This window comes from Puntigrus tetrazona, chromosome 18 (assembly GCF_018831695.1).
Source record: "Puntigrus tetrazona isolate hp1 chromosome 18, ASM1883169v1, whole genome shotgun sequence".
In the NCBI taxonomy this organism is placed as follows: domain Eukaryota; kingdom Metazoa; phylum Chordata; class Actinopteri; order Cypriniformes; family Cyprinidae; genus Puntigrus; species Puntigrus tetrazona.
In genome coordinates this window covers 928,207-946,773 of record NC_056716.1, presented here as the reverse complement: position 1 = coordinate 946,773, position 18,567 = coordinate 928,207, and the positions used below count along the sequence as shown (strand labels likewise).

General features: G+C 38.5%; 1 protein-coding gene across 1 annotated transcript in view; it reads left to right on the top strand.

Moving 5' to 3' along the window:
• The window catches only part of map3k10 (mitogen-activated protein kinase kinase kinase 10), a 32,585-nt gene that overhangs the window by 2,861 nt on the left and 11,157 nt on the right, over positions 1-18,567 (top strand). The window lies entirely within an intron of this gene.

Below are 18,567 nucleotides of genomic sequence, written 5' to 3'. Positions count from 1 at the left end.
ATGTTATCATCTTTGATAGTAATATGTACCCTTAAGGTGCTGATATAAACCTTTAAGTTTTAAAAAAGGATACAAACATGTCCCTTTGAGGGTATAGCCCCGGCAACAATCTGTTGTACCCCTACGGGTTTATTCTTTTTTTTTTTCTCAGATTGTTCTGACGCACTCAACACTAACACACATTCATACAGACACATATTGATTAAGGGCAAATGCCTTTGGGACACTTCTGGCATGACAGATAAAGTCCTAACAGAAATGCTGAACTGCATTCTCAAATTTGCAATGGGAATTATGGGTTTTGCACAACTGGGGCAACTGTAGTGACAGAACAAAAGGAATAGATTCTGTGTGTGGACTTGCTCATAGCCTCTTGTCGTGGCATTGCTTCCTTTTCTTAAGGAGAGCTGCTGTGCTCTGAAAAAATGTTGGGCTATTTTTGGTCCTTTGTGCTATTTGCTGCTAAGCGCTGTTGGAGTTGTTGTGGGCAGAAAGAGGAGAGTAGCTGAATGGATGAGTATGGATGCACTTGGGAAAAGGAACACTGCACGCTAGATACTAAGAGTACAGCTTTTGCAGTTTTTGCAGGAGCAGAGCCTGACAGACACTCGAGAAGATTTAGCAAAGTCTGCTAATCCCTGTCAAATCCATGAAAACAGTCATCCCAGTGCTGCTCCCTCTCCCAGAGATGGGATGCATGTTTATCGTGCCCCTGTAGACACAGGAGAGGTGAAAGCATTAGCTGTCAGAGTTTAGAGTTTCACTGCTTCTCATTATTATCCAGGGGCTCTGAGCTCAGGTATCCTCTTCAAACCGTAGGTGTACTCGGAGATTGGCACAGCTGCCGTGGCAACAGAGGCGGATTCCAAGCCCTCCAGCCTCTTCCCAGCTCCCCTCTCTTGCACCCTAGACATCCCCTTCCCCCACAGTACAGTCCCCTCTCAACAACACACTGCAGTGGGTTGTGTGTATGGTACCCTTTTAGCTCACAAGGAATTGCATTCCCTTACAAGCATCAGCATTTGCCACAAAATGTAACTCAGGTTTTTTCATTTTAGCAGTACAAATAAAAGTCCCTCACAATTGGTATAAATCAATGGGGCTTTGTAAATGTATCATATTAGAACAGTGACATGAGGAGTCAGGGACAAAGACTTCTACATTAACATACATAAATTACTGTAATAACTGCCTTTCCCTCATGTTGCCTGGGGGGCTAATTTGAACATACTTGGTTTGCTGGTTGTCAGTGCATCTGAATAACTAGGATAATCTGATTACTGTGACCTCCTTTAAAGTGATGTCACTCTGTATGTGTGAGTTGATAGGCTGAAGTTGGTGGTCAGTCCATGTTGTTAACTGAGCTCACACACTTAAGTTACCGTTATCAAAGAATGGCCCACACACTGGCAAAAACAAAAGAGAATTGGGGATCAACTGGAAGGGTGACTCAGCTGAGAGTAACGTTAAACCCCCGATCACCTTCCCCTGACACACTCCTCAGGCAGGTCTTTACAGGAACACTGGAATGGCTGATGGTTAATGGCGAACGCACACTGTCTGGTGCTATCAAATTGTTGTGGGACACGTTAAGTACTTATTTATTGATATTTGATTCTAATATACGTGCACTGTTGAAGAGTTAAATTCTTATGGTAAACATGGCCAAAGTTTAAAAAAATTAATTGAACATATGACATGTGCCAAATACAGTATAAGTTTCTTTTTTTTTGGAATATAGACATATTATGTCATGAATCGCAGAATTCCCCTAGAAATAGCATGCGCACACATCAACCAGGGTCAACTATGGTCACTAGCTCCCTTTGGTCACTAACTCTATTTGTAATGACGGAACTTGTGACCATTGTTGCTTTGGATAAACACACTCTTTAGTGAGTGTAAGAGCTTACCCATCAACATGCTTCATTTGGGTAATTTCGTTTTAGACCACAAACATCAACCAAAAAAAGTTGCCAAAAAAGTGTGTTTTTGATTGTAAGGGAAAACTAACCTTGTTCAGCTTCCCAAAAACATTAAGGGAACCACGGATGCAGTTTCTCCAGAGTTGTCCAAGTATTTATTCCTAGCATTTCAGGCACACATGTTCTATAAACAAATGAAATAAAATTTAAGTCAATAAAGTTTTTGTTGCTGTTTTATTTATATCAGTGTTGCAGATGGCAGCAATTGCTGCACTAAAGATTTGCATGCTTGTGACTTTAACTCCACTTACGGCAAACCCCCATCAGGTTTACCTTTTTCAGAGAGAAGCGGTACAGCTGAATAAATCAGTTTTAGAAATCTGATAAAACTCTTTGGCCATATGAAGGATGCGGTACTACTCTATAGGTACTCGAGATTAACATGAGATTATGAGAAACTGTGTACGTTATATCCCCTTTAATGAAGACAATTTGTATTTACACTAAACTTTAATATTAGTTTTTATAAAATAAAGCCATGCTGATGTTAAAGGCTGTGACGGACCCATATATTAGTCAGACATATTAAACAGATAATATTTGACAGTTCTGCGATTATCAGCAAATAAAGATCATGTGACACTAAAGCGCAGGAATAAATACCATTTTAAAATACATTAAAACTGTTGAAAGATAATGAAAACTGTTTGTTTAATTATACAAGCATTATATCAGATGGTGACCACTCTGCTGTCTATGACAATGTAGATAGCATCATAATAGTTAGTAGTTAAGTTAACTAGGATCTATTAAGAACACTTAGGAAACCATTTTGTTGTGTATGCAGATTTGTTTTTTTGACTTCTGTAATATTGATTATAGTAAGTTCAGTTTAGTGAGCACAGTACAGTTGTTGGTCATGCGATGTCCTTACTGTGAATTGCCTGTAAAGGTATAAAATTAGCATGATCAAACAGTGTTCTCCCAACAGGTGTAGAGAAAATAAATGACGGAGAGATAGACTGGACAAGAGAGAGGCTGGGAACAATGACCCCTTTATGGCATATTCAAGACAAAGATGCCTCGACGATGACAGGAGTCACTCGCCTGACTGGGGGAGGGTGGATATGAGGGAGAAAATGAGGGTCTGGGTGGATAAGATGGATACAGGGGACAGGAACATAGGAAGAGATGTGTGTATATGTATGTCGACATGTCCTGGAAAAGCCTCAGGGTCTGAACTCGCACAGGGGGAGAGAGGGTCAGTGGTGGGTTATAAGCACCCAGGGTCAGTGCGGTACAGGGTAGAGCCACTCATTTGTCACAAATGACAAATGAATTGCTAGTTATGTCTTTTTTTTAAAAATAGCTCAATTTGTAGACCGTGGTGCTAGCAATGGCAGTGTCATAGGGTCAATTATTAGAGAGCGCGCATGATAAATATACGTTGAAAGCCTTTTAAGTCACTTTGAACATCTGCCAAATGCATACATGCACTTGCATGTGACATTAAATCACAAACTATGTACCTATCAAACAGTGACTTGTGGTAGTGTGTTACAAGGTTTCTGTTTTTATTATCTCTTTCACACAGACTCAGAATATTTGCTACAAAAAACTTTACAAAAGATGCCTGAGAGTTTCATAACGTCAGTCTCCTGCCTTTACGACAACACCCTGCATTCATGGGATGCACAAATGTCACCCACAATTTTAGGTGATCCATTAATAAGTAATAGGATACATTCCTTTCCCACCGATTAGAATGAGTCAGATGGGGGTTGGCGGTAAAAGCGGGGCCAGGGGACTTTTTGCATTGTTTGCACACTGGTTAGTGACCATGAGTCATTTGACTAGCCTTTTATGTGTTAAACATTATGAACATTAAACGTTATAAAATTTTTAGGTTTGGAGAAGCGCTACCTGTGTTGAGTTAAACTATAATTTTCAAGTATAGTAGAGCGGACAGACAATTTCAGGGTAGTGTGTTACTTTTTTTAAATTACAAAGTATTGGGTAAGAGCTGTTATTTTACTGTCTTTTACTGTTTACTGTTTTCAACAAAAGAGAAGCTTTAAGAACTAACTGCAGTTTTCTGCTAAAATACAATGTTTAATGTTTGAAAATGAATATTTAAGACATTTACAGCCCTATTGTAAATAATTTGTACTATTTCTTCTTACTCCGTTCTCTTACAGTAAAATATTACAATATTAGTTTTTTAGCAATAATAATAATAATACTTTATTAATTATATATTAATAATAATTTTGAAATCATATTGATATATTGTCATCAGTAGTTTAACCCTATAAACAAGCATTCCTTTTTTTTTAAATCACATTTATAGTTTGTCAAATTGTACAGCCACATATAGAGAATCATTTTTTTCAATTGCAGTAACTTTTATTTATTTATAGATTTGACTTCATTTTTGTTTTTGATTGCATTTAGTTGAAAGAAGTAGACAACAGTCATTAGATTACTTTCTCCCATGTCCTCACTCTAAAACTCTTATTTATTTATTTAATTTTTATCGAAACTTTCAGTAAAGCAACTCAATTAATTGAATTTCCCAGCATGACTTGAGAGACAGGACATTCTAGGAAAGTGTGCTCAATATATTTGCTCATCTGTGGCTCTGCACACACTCATTTCACTCTGTGCTCAACAGCAGCTCTAGGCAAGCATGAATATTGGTGATGAATTTATGTCATACACATCATTAATTGTGAAATATGTCCAATCTGCTGATATTTCATTCTGCTGCGTTGTGTTTCAACAAACAAACGTTCTATGGTTATATGGTAATGAATCATACTAAAGTTGTCCTGAAATGGAATTTCATTCTATAGATTTTTCAAATCCATGTTTTATACTTATTGTGAACGATTTACCAATGTAATATTTATTTTGTGTATTTATGTTAAACCAAAACGCCCCAACTCTTATCATATAGGCCACATCCGCACGAAGCCATAGCTTTCCCTATCCAATCTTGGCCGGATAATGGCCGCAAAGTGGGGTGGGGGGGTTCGGGGGTGCTTGCAAATACCCTGTTATGCTAAAATGACAAATGGGACACCCTACGGTCTTGTGGACCTGATGGATGCACGCGCTCAGCGGCCATTGTAAGACCGCAAGTGCACATGAAGAGTTTCATTTGGGACAAGGCCTGACTAGGCTCAAGAAGTAGGGTAAAGACTTCATTGTTTCATTAACCTTACGTTCATTAACCAAAGGTGATGACACTTGTGTTTCACAAAATATACAAATTGGCTGTACACACGAAAACACAAGGGTTTTCCGATTTATCCACTCTGGGACCCAGTTGGAAAAATTGCAATTTCACGGTCCCAAAATACATTTTTATGTATACAGCTAAACCCGTCTCTGTGCGGACGTTGCCTTAGTCTGCTTAAACTCTGCATTATTTTTTTACAATCAGATGCACGCTCGCATTCAGATTTTCCATCCAATGAGCAAACAATTGTGCTTTAAATGGGCTTAGTACTTACAGGTTATTCGTAATAGGCATGGTAATATGTAACTCTTTAATAGTGATAATTGGTTACTAAACCAAAGTGTTACCGAAATAAACATTCTCATGCCCTAATCTTTAATCAAAAATAATCCTTGCCCTTGATGAGACTGTCACTCACACGGGATCAGCAGCTAGCAAACGACATCAATCCAATCAATTTACAATGTCATAATCAAGTCTAAACCTACATGTTTTCTACACCAAACTTTACAGCATACCTTGCATGGCTTGGAAAATATATTTTTGGGAGTTTTTGTTCACAAAATATGTCACTTCACACCTTCTCCTGTTAATTTACTCTCAGATGTAGGCTATGTCTGGTACATTTAGCCACCAGCGCTGACTTTGTAACTCTTTGGTAGATCGGAGTCAGCATTTTTGACAATCCTTCATTTTTGTGGGAACTTGGGCATGTGCAGTACAGGTGTGTTTAGAGACCATATGTATTGGTCATCTTTTGCCTGGGCATGTGTGAGTGAGACTGATGTAGGTCAGTGTCTTTCTTTGTTTCAGCTTTGACACGGTTTAAATGAGAGCCAGATAGTAAATACACACAGTATCTGTCACAGAAATCAATAAAGAGACAATAAAAAGTAGTTCTGATGGTCTCAGTTAATGACCTGAAGATAGCCCTCGTATGAGAGAGTATCTTTTAAACCTGTTCTAGTTAATACATAACCAGGCATGTTTTTTTTTTGCAGGCATGAGAATTTCTCAGTTGTTTTCTATTTAAAGAGTTAGAGTCCAAGGTTTGGCCCAGAGCTCACGTGATACAAAGCAAAGAAACACACAAAGTGCTCATCCACACCCAAACTGAGCATACACTCTAATACACCACACACACACACACACACATTTACTATGGACTGCAGCATCACAGAGTCAATAACCAAGCAAAGACCTGCCCACACAGCTAATATACACACATGTACACTTACAGCGTTTACAGGTGTTGCTATGGCACAGTAAACACAGACCATACATCTGTGTCCATCACATGACAAAGAATAGTCGTGTATATGGTGGGAAAGACAAAGAGTGTGTAGTGTTGTATTCCGCATACCCTTGCAGTGCACACTGAACAACACATGCAAATCTGACAACACAGGCAGCCACTATAGCTCTGTACACAGAACGCACTGGCATGGCTGAGTGTCAGAGATCTTCGGCACAGTGCCCATCGGTGGCCTGCTCTTCCAGTGCCGTAGAAGTCAGAGGAGTATTGTTGGAGCACTGAAAGAAAGGCAGACGGGAGCAAGGGGAGCAAGGCAGAGCCTCCCTAGAAAAGGTTGGAGTGTCCTGTAAACAGATCATTACGCAGCAGCGATGTTTTCATTAACCAACCCCTTGAGGTAAAATAGTTTGTCATCTTGGAGAGTGTAGAGTGAATTCATCTCAAATTGTATTTGGGTGAATTACGATAAATCAGGTCAAACTTATTTACTTTTTCCAGCTCAGCGATAAAGACAAATTCTATGAAATGCAGCCACTGTTATTATTTCCGTAAGCTAATTGTGGAATCAAAATGGTCAGGAAAAGGAATTTACAATGTAATACAGAAAGTTGAAGAATTTAGCACATTCTGGATGGATTAATAAAAAAGTAGGGCACTACGATTAATTGAACTGCAGTATGGATTTTAAAAAGAAGTTTCATGCTCTAGAATCTGGGGAAAAAATGTTAATGCAAAACTGAATTTGGTGGAGGGAAAAAAATTAAATTGGGAAAAAATCTAATGGTTTTTATGGGGCCATTAAGTTAAAATTGTAAAGCTTTTAATAAGGTATGCTTTTGATTACTAAAATTTGATTTAATACCCATAAAAATGGAATGAAATGGAAAAGTTGAATTGTGGGAAAACATATTTAACATTTCACATCTGTACATATGTTTGTTTTGTGTTAGTTCTTGTTCACAAATCAGATTTTCGTTTTGATTACAAAATGAATTCCAATTACCTTATAATTCTATCCTATATACAAATATCTTTTAAATTTTATTTTATTTTAAAATTGGCTTAATCACTACAGGTTAAGGTACATGATATGTACATGTACTGTACATATTTTATTAGTCTATTTAAATTATTTATTATTGTATGTGTACATGCTCATTATAATGCTTACATGTCCCGTGGTCATTGGGGGTTTGTGATGGTCTGGGGTGGAATTTCCTTGGAGGGTCACACAAAACTCCACATATGGAAAACTCGCTGCTGATAGGTACCCGAAATATTGTCAGACTCTACACAGGTTCAGGAGCTTACTAATGCCATGATTTAGGTCTGGCAAGAGATTCTCATCAGGAGCATGCCTAGATCCTGTCGAAGATCCAGTGGTGTTCCCATGATTTATTTGAGCAGTGTAGTTGAAGTGTGTGTGATTCTTACTGAATACAGAATACTAAAACACTATTTTCTCAGTTTAATATGCAGAGACAACTGTAAGTAAGCCAATGATGATTACCTTGAACATCCAGACCAGCAACATTGGCTCAAACCAATGGAATTAGTTTTGTATGTGGCTATTTGTTTGTTATAGGGGTCATGTACTAATAAATCAAAATTCCCTTGATCTTTTGACCTATAAAAGGTCATTGTACTATAAAAACATCCTGTAAGTTTCAGAACTCTTCCCATTAGTCTAAAAACAGCTTATATTGAAGGCAGTCTGCCAAAACGACAGCTTTCGGGAATGTTCTACTCTCTATTATAATAGTGTGATAAGCATCACCTCTTCAGATGCATAATACCAACATGCCTCTTAAAAATTAAAAAAATACTGCACCATTGACCAGGACTTAGTTGGTCAATGGCAAAATTTTTTTAGTTCCCTTAAAGGCCCCGAACAGCTCGTTTTCATATCAGTAAGTGCATTTGCTATTTAAACAACGTAGGGAGGGATGTGAAAATTATAACTTCTTCAGGCTGAAACTAGCAAAAAACTTGGGATGCGCCTCTACGAAAGAGGAGAATACTTAGGTCTACACAGAACCAGTATTAAACGATTAAACAAAGAAACAATTAAACGCAGATATTTCTGGGCCGACTATATTGGATCCGATAGTAGTGTGAATAACTGTTTTCTTTACGTGGTCAGTATTGCTTTGTCTCTTCTTACAAATCTTTTGATACGTATTTAGTCACAATTGTTTGACCTTAATCACAAGAGGAATGTACACTGTCAAGGATGCACAACGTTTACTTCCGAGTCTACAATCATCCACGCCTATTCAAGCAGAGCGTTCTGATGAGGGGGGTTAAAAGCAAGACAGAAAATAGCATACTACTTCTAAATTATGTTTTCTCATGACCCCTTTAAGCCATAATGGCAGATGGGGGAGTTTTTTTGGAAACCCGTTTGAAAACAGACATTGTTTTTGTACTTTTTTTGTACGTTTTGTAACGTCGTTAATGTTTAGTGCAGAAACAACGTACTTAAACTTTAAGGTAAATGTGTTTTTTATACATTGAAATATATATTTTAGTGTGTTCTTTTTGAGTTTAATTATTTAAGAAGAGCCAAGAAACAAAAAGTGTGCCTTGCAAGTGTGACAAAACACAAGTGGAGTAACTCTGGCAGGCAGGTGCTTTGCTGACTGTCAGGTGCTGCTTGTGTCATGGAGCGTCTCTTTGCATGTGCCTCAGGTGACATTTACCTCAAAGAGGTCTGACAGCAGCACAGCTGACACAGGGAAAAGCTGGCGTCCGCAGGTACATTTAACCCTGTGGGAGAAGGAGGCCGTGCGGTTACCACCACCGGTGTCCTATTACAACAACTCATTAAACTCTACTACTGAAGAGGATACCAGTACCAATTCAAATTCCTTATGTTTTACTTGAAATAAACTATTCATATGGGAAGATAAAAATATAATAAAGTTGAACGCTAGTGTTTGGAGAGGATTAACAGCAGAAAGGAAGGAATGGCTCAGTTCTAGAGTCCGCCTGCAGTTCTCTCGTCCCTATTCAGGCAAATTTTCATGCAGTTCCTGGTTGGTGGTTTGCATTCCAAATGTCCCTAAAAGAGATTCAATGTATGTCTAGAGAATAAGGCCATCATGTGTACAGCACAAGTTCTAATTACACTGTTATCTATTGACATTATAGCCAGTCTAATATTGACCTTCGAATAGATGCAGAAATTTGACTCTAAACGAGAATGCGGAACTTCAAGGACCTTTTTTTTTAAAAGCACAGGCAACAAAGCAGCAGAATCTAATGTCAGAAAGTCACCATGCAGAAGATCATATGGGTACAAAGCCATAATAATATCTCTCCTGGAGGGCAACATTGTGCCGTGCTGGAACTGATTAAAGCCCATTGAGCCGTTGGTGTTGCTTCTGCAGCCAACCGAAGGTATCAGTGACACAAGGTCTTTGTAAAACCAAACACATTACTTACTTTAACAGTTCCATTAACAAAGCAGCTCAGATAGATGTTTTAACGAAATCGGCATTAATACAGTCTAGTAATTGACCTTATTAAACAAAGCAAAACAACAACAGCAAACAAAAGTAGCAGCTCTCTATATTATGTTTTGTTTTGTTTGGCTTGGTTCTCATTTCGAGTTTGGAAATCAGACTACGTTGGTTACATTATATTACGTTATTCGTTCAGGAATCGGCCTACACTGTTTATGTGGTATGTTTCCGATTCGTAGTAGAGTGTATTCTCCACCCTGACTGCGCTTATGATCTCTAATTTTAAGAGTTGGCAATAATCTGGAGCTTTTCGTGACAGCCTACATTGGTGTATGCGAGATACAAAACAAGCACATGAAATGCTCTGAAGCTACTGCAAAAGAGCACTTTAAACGTGGCTTTATGAAATGAATGGGACCATCAATATGATGAGTGTCTCATTAGACACTACAAAGCCCAAACAGACTTCTATATATAGCTCTTCTTTAGTCCTTTCGTGTTTATATATTTCCTCCTCTCTCTTTTCTTTCTTTTGCTGTCTTATTCTGAGGCCGCTTGGTGTCTGAAATATCCACGTCACTCCCTATGTTTAGCACTCCCACATATAAAGCACACAAAGCCACAAGCAAAGAATACAAATACATACTTATACAAACACACACACACACACTGATGATATGCCCCAATTCCTCTTGTCCTTGCCTCTTTCCTTTATACTCTGTTCACCCATTCCCATCATCATCCGTCTCTCTTTCTCTTTCCCCATTTGGTTTAGTGTAAGAATGGATGCCTCAGTAGGCGACAGCTGGAATCTGATTCATACAGGAATAGAGGGAGGTAGGCAGGGCGAGAGAGATGGAAAGAACAAGAGAGAGAGAGGGGGATGAGAGGGATTGTCTGTAGGGCACAGTGATAAAGAGGAAACGCAGTCTCCCAGAGACTGCTGAGGATAGGGAGGAGAAGGGGGCCACACTCACTGATTGGTCCAAACAATCCCCGCCCAGCTTAGTCATGCCTCTGCTGATTGGTCCACAGCCATGCTCGCCAACAGCACTCTTAGTCAATAACCTTTTCAGTGGAATTCTGCTTTGATGGTTGTGTTGTTAATATGCTAAAACCAACTAGATAAGAAAGCCATCAGTGCAGAGATATATGCATATATTTTCTGGAGATATATTTTCAAAGCTGTGTATATGGATCTTTTATATCGGGGTGGCTGATAGTTAAAAATGATCTCTGTATTTGTATACCTTTTAATGATATTTGATCTTTTCGGAAAAATGTCTTGTTTTGTTTTTGTTATCATAACAGCCATAATTGCAACCAAACAGCCTTTGTAGCTAAGCAGATTCAATATGAAAACTTAAAAATGATCAATATTTACACATATTAAACGCAAGCAAGGATATTAATTAACTTTCATTTTCGACTTGCTACTAGGTGCAACTGTAAAATAAAGTGTTATCTTATTTTTAGTTTTCTTCAAACAGCTTCATATTACTGTTAAACCACTGATGTCACATGGACTAGTTTAACAATGTCTTTACTACCTTTCTGGGAATTGAACGTAGTGGTTGTGTTGCTGTCTATGCAGGGTCAGAAAGCTCTCAGATTTCATCAGAAATATCTTAATTTATGATCTGAAGATGAACTTTGAAGGTCTTAGGTGCTTTGAATGGCAAAATGATAAAAAAAAATAGCAAGAATGCCTGCTTGTGATATTCAGTGTCTGTGCACTGTACCAGCAAAATCATTGCAAATGTCTGATACATTACCCACCCCTTTCTCTATAGAAGCAGTCCTGAAAATAGGAACCCCTGAGAAATACAAAATGAAGGATTCAAACTGCTGTGTCAGCATGTGAGACTGTAAAAAAAATCTCTCTCTCAGCAGTGTAATGTAGTGTACCTGAGCCGAAGCAGCAGGTAGAGACGGGGGGGGAACAAGGGACCTGATTCAGCCACGGTACCAGCTGTTCCTGCCTTCTGGGGACCGTTTCATTTCTCCCTTTGTGCTCCCTATTGAGTGTGCACTGCATGTGGCACTTAGGGGAGAATTCGTGCTTTCAGATCAGAAGATATGGAAGAGTGGGCGACTCAGCGATTGATTGAGACACAGACCTTTTCAGTGAACCGTAGGGAGACAAAGAGGACAGCACTGTGTGGGTGAGAGAATGTGTTTCAGACAGCTTGTCTCTTTCTTGGACCGTGTGCCTGACAAATCAGGCAAAGTTTAGGACTGTGCCACGCTTGTTTGATTTAGCAGTTATTATAAAAAGCTAGTAAAAGCTATTAGCACAATAACGCGACGACTTTATTGCTTCATTATAAATCAGTGACTGTTCAAATATTTTATCACCCTCTTGACTTTAAACTGCCGCGTGAGGACTGGATGATGTTCTGTTCTCACGGATCGCCGAAGAGACAAATGGTCTGGTCTCCAGTCGGATCATAAAGGGTCAAGGGTCAAATGACTTGTTGTAATGACAAACAGTTAAACAAGGGTTGCAGCATGACAGATGTTTGTGCCCTGACACCATACTGCACTTTATCATCATCAGGCTTAGTTCAAAGTAGCTGCAAATTGCCATATATATAAAGAAAATGCTAATTAAGTTGTACTTTATGCCAACTGGGGTCTTTAAAAGACAGAAGATTTATTCTGGGATTCTCTCTCTCTCTCTCTCTCTCTCTCTCTCTCTCTCTCTCTCTCTCTCTCTCTCTCTCTCTATAACCACTAAATGATCTAAAAAAAAAAACATCCATAGTATTATTTCTCATATGTATACATTTCTGTGGTTGATTGATTAAATGAAAACTGACTCTGATATTGTGAATGATGAGTCATTATCCGGTTGATACTGTGAATTAAGTGTAAATATCAATGTTATGAATGAAAGTAATGGTTGATGTCATGTGCGTATGGTGGTGTTTGATGTTAGACAGTAAAGAGTTGGAAAACCTGTGTGACGGTCCTCTCGTATATCATCCCAACACATAAGGGTCGTTGACGGATAAGACTTTTGAATAGGCCAATTTTAAAATACCAAAAATATGGATATGTTTGGCCATTTTACAAACGTTTGGAATGTAGTGTACACATGCCTTTATAAAGAAAAGTAAAAATTTGACATTTTAGTGTTTTTACACTTGCGTTAATAATACATAGCCTTAAAAAAAGTCATCTGGGGCGACCGTAATATATCTCAAAATTCACATTTTCATGTATCATTAGGACTAGTTGAACACATATCAGTAAGTAGATAAACTGATGAAGAAAGACAAACTTTAGTGCCCTTTCATTTTATGAATACCATTATTTTACAAGTTTATTCTATAATATCAGAGTCTCCTCGTAATCCAGTTACAATACTGATTTTTACTTCAAAAGCAAAAAAACTGAATTAGCATTTATACAGATATTACACATTCAGCAATAGCATAACACTGATTAATATTTGAGGCTAAACTGATGGATATTTGGTTATGAATTTAGTGTAATTATTGCCATTTGTTGGTTACCCCACATGACATGGGGTCGCCCCAAATGATAAGAAAACCACAGGTATAAAAATTTCAGTTAAAATGTACACAAAAGAGTTCAAGACGAAATAAAATTTAACTCTTTTTATTGAAATAACATTTCAACATTTAAATATAACAAATCAGAAGGACATTAACATTTAAACAATTTTATAGCAACACACATTAAATGCTTCAAGAACTCAAGAACTTAAGAAGCTGAGTAAAGAATCTCTTTTTTGGAACCTTTTTGATTCATTGGACACGGACTAACACTACTTGCGTCTCAATTAACCTTTCAACATTCAAATATCACAAATAATTTATTTTTCTGGACCCATTTAGCCACATAAGGCAGTGATGAACACAACTTGCATTTCTCTAAGCTGAGGTATTACTGAACTTCACCCAATCTTGGAGAGTCAGCTTTGAGAAGCGTGATGTTGCTGGCTCAGGCTCAGAGATCACAGCATGCACATCTTTTCTGTCATAGAAAATTGAATCTACAGTTTGTGGCCACACGAACAGGTTTTTGTCACCAGATTGTAGCATACAATTGACCTGCACTTCTTCTCCCTCAACCGCAAGCACTTGGCCAACATAAGGCTTTTCATCATAAATGACAACAACAAACTTGCCACAAAGATCTAGGTTTTCTTGTTCCCTAGGTGGTTGAGGAGGAGAGCTTGGGGATTCTCAGTGTTGCACACAGTGCGTCTCACTCTCAGGTCTACTGTTACGGGCTTGTAACAAGGGCATGGACTCTTCTCTGTTTTCCTACAGAAGCATGAAACAGTCCTGTGAGTGATCTGCGAAGGCTGGGAAGACCAAACCCTGGTGTATTTTAAAGGTGCCCTTCACAGCCTCCAAATTGTCAGGAATTAGCTCATCACACTTTTCAATGCTTTCTCTGTTTACCCAATAGTGTGTGATGCTTGAGCCTAATCTTGTGTTCAGCATCTCATAGAGTTGCTGTGGTGTCTGAAGTTCACCACCTCGTTGGACAAAGCGATCTGCTTCTCTTTTATTGCCCCACCAATCCCATCTGGGGCCCCTTTCCCATGAGACTTTTCTGAATAATTCCAGGTCACCTTAGTGAACCCAGAAAGGAAAGGGACAGTACTGAGGAGGTAGAAGTTGTTTTTATTCCGGTACTGTGTAACCGGCCCATCACTCTGAATGTGGAGGGTTGTGATCTGTGGAAAGGTTTCACGAAGCTCTCCTAAGATGGGCTCTAGATGTGCCCACACCGCCCGCTTCGTCATGGCGCAGGCTGTCAGAGAGTGTTGCATAGGACTTTGTTCCATGCACAGTGTACAGGACTGCTGTGTGGATAGTCGCTTGCTGTCTGCTACCTCCAAAGTGAAATGCCTGAACCTCTGTGTTCAGCTTACATGCATAATTCTCTGAGAAGTCAACATGCAGAACAGCTTCACACCCTGTGATGTTTTGTTTAAGGTAGCGGAACTGCTCTGCCTGGTGCAGCCAGTTAAACTGATGTATCGCCAAGGACTCTAACTTCTGAGAGAAAAGCTCCATCAAGTCCTTGATGGTTCCACTATTGATCTGTTTCACCATGTTGCCAAACATTCTCTCTCCATTTGTGGAAGTTACCCTCTTCCACTGCTCCCAGGTGACTTCTGAGCTGCTCTCTGTCTCAGGGAATTCTACCTCCTCAAAGCAGCACTTGGCACAAACACGGTCCATACAGTCCTTATTTTTTGGATCACACACTATCATAGCCAGCAGCTCAGAAATGCTTTTGTTTTCAACAGCCCTCTGCTGTAGAGCTTGTTGGCCAGCAGGTGGACATTTTCGTGGTCCATGCATGCACATGTGTCCCGATCCTTGGCTTTTGGCTCAGTGACATAGAAGGGGCGTCTTCTAGCAAACTGCCTGTAAGATAGGTGGAGGCTCTTCTTCATTTCACTATTGTACAGCGCATGGAGCTCTGTTAGTGGCTTTGTGAGAATTCTTCGCTGTTCTTTTATTTTGTTTTTTGTGATGGTATCTTTTTCCCTGGTAAAAGTCGACTATTCTCATCTCTAGTCAGAAAACTAACAACAGCCAGCTTTCTCTCTTTGCCAGTTTCTTCCCCCTTTTGGCTTGAGCTCTCACTATGGCTTAACCGTTCTTTTGCCCTTGTCTCACCTTTTCTGGCCCTTTCCTTTTCTTTTCTCATCTTTGCAAGTTGTTTCCTTAGATGTATGTTCAGTTTTCTTAATGCATGCTTCTCAGCCTGCAGTCGTTTACAACGTTTCTCAGCTTTCTTTTCTCTATCTTCTCTCTCTGGTGTGGAGGACATTTGTGGATGGAAATCCTCATTTTGAGGTGGAGCATCCACCACCACACCCCCCCTTGGACTCTCTTGCTGCCCCTCCACTAATTCTACACCTGCTGGATCTGGCAGAGTGTTCTCTATGGATTGAGGTGTCAGGTCCAACATTGCCTTCTCCCTCTTTCTTCTCTCCCTGTATCCTCTGGATGCAGCCTTCCACTTGTTTCTCAGATTATTCCTCTCCCTCTCTGATAAGTCATCTGACTTCACATATGGAATCTTTCCCTCATGCTTTCTTCTTTGGTAGCTGAAACAATAGTGTACAGAGTTGTTCATCAACAACAAGATACACATTCTACACCTGTGTCCTTTCCTCCTTATCCTGAACCTACTCTCTTTAGAGAACAGCTGTTTCGGTGACCAATGTTTAATAGCTCATTGTAGCATACAGTCTAAACTGTTTATTTGATCTACCCTGGTCTCCTACTTTCTGTAGCTCTAGTGAATCTAGCTCTTTTTTCTTTACCTCTCTCTTTTCCTTGCAAGATACTCTGCTCTTGCTGCAGGGTCGGAGTTGACTTTCTGTCTATAACGAGCAGTCTTCTCTTTGCTTGTTAATCGTGCCATCTAGGAAATAGGTAAAATAGGTTAAAACTTGTTTAAAATGACTAATATAGTCACATAAATGGAATGTCATTCTGTATAGGTTTTTTTTACATTTTTCCTGTAGGATTGTACTACAACAAAAATAAATGCTTATCCCTATAAAAGGAATGGAAAATGGCTGAATTTAGAAAAAAAGATAAAATATACAAATAATTATGCTTAAACAATTAACTCTATGTATATAATTGATGTATAGAATATGAAAACTACAAATACAGGACATATATCTATAATTTAAAACACTCAGCAGTGGTCGCCCACATGATACTTGGTCGCCCCATATGATGTTTTCAAGTTCATTCAAGTATAAGAGGCTAACAGTTAGCCTCAGAAACCAAACTAGCTTCTTCTAGTGATATGCCACTATCAAATTTATCATCAAAATATAGATTTTTGAGAAAAACGTATAATTCACAGTTTTGGGGTGGTCGCCCACATGATGACCAAAAGTGACTACGACATTACAGCAGTTAAAAACTGCTTTTTCTTACTATATGAGAAAGACTGAGTTACCTTACAGTTGTTTCCAGGGGTCTTCACTTGTGTCTGGCTGATGCAATATCCCATCCTTGAGATGTTTTTCAAAATAAAGGTCCCAAAATTGTGGTTTTTGATGGTCGCCCGGATGATATGGATAGAATCAACATAATTCGGACAACATTTGTTTGTATATCATGATAGAAATATATGTGCAAATGCTTTATAGTTTTGTCAATGGATGTAAAACATGTTTGAAATTATGCCAACTAGGAAAAGGGATATATTTGCTGATTTAAAGTGTTTTTAAACCAGTTGTCCTAACAAAAGTCAAGGCTGGACGGTCGCCCCATATGATGTTTTGGCACTTCGGATAGCAGAAAAATTATGAAAAACTTAAAAATTTGGATAAGTTAGAGTGGTTTAGTAGGTGAAGAAGGTATAACAAGTAGATGAGAAATTTTTATGTATTTTTTATTTTTTTCTGCAAAATAAAATTAACCCGGACAGAAAAAGGGGCGTCACGTCATTGACCCATAAACATACACTTCCATGTCCGGCAGTAGCCTCTAGTGAAGAACCACAACAGAAGTTAATTGGAACAAACATGCACGTATATGCAGTGTACACACACACACACACACACACACACAAACACATTTACCATCGACGACACACCCTCACTTGTTCAACCTCAGACGTGTTCAACGAATGTGTTTTGTGCCTCTTTATTCACTCCCATGACCACCCTCCACACGTATATTCACACAATCTATATATTCTTTCTCTGTGACTTGCGCACACACATTCACCCCCCCATAACCCTCTGGTGGCAACTGTCCCTCAGGGTGACATGGCATACAACAATGCCTTATTAACATTGTGAGCAGCCGTCTCCTATTCTCCTAATCTCCCGTCACACACCGGAGGCAGAAACGCATAGTCGTGGCAATTTACAATAATTTTCTTTCAGTCTTAAACAGGTAAATCATTTAAACAGATCGGTCATTTAGCCGGTAAGATTATCAAATCACACACACACACACACAGAACAAAGTCTTAATCAAAAAAGACAAAAAAGTATATGTATATATATATATATATATATATATATATATATATATATATATATATATATTACACCTATGGAGAGTCCCTACAAAGATAGCTGATGTGTATTTTGTGTGTGTGTGTGTGTGTGTGTTTGTGTCTTGTCAGTAAACATGACTAGAAGATACTTTTAGCCGAAAATGTGTCCTTGCTTATAAATTAAACATATGAAAAACACAGTTTCTGGCAAAAATAGTGCATCTATTGCATAATGAAAGTGATCATTCACATCCAGTGCTTTTCATGCATTCGGTCATGGTCAAAAAGTGAATTGCTTTCATTTCTGTTATTATATTAAAAGGTAGTTTTATTTACAACCCTAATTTCCATATAGGGCAACACTTTTATTTATTTATTCTGCTATCCATATAGCTGTACATTGTAAATGCATTATGATAATATATATATATATATATATATATATATATATATATATATATATATATATATATATATATATTAAGTAGCATCATTACAATTAAAAGAACATACATCTAGTTATCTACATACATCTATTATCTGTATTTCACAGTATATAATATTAATATAATATTAGAAAAGGTGACACAACAGTGAATGTACTAATCTGGCGAGAAAAAGAAAGCTTGCACCTGTTCGACCTGA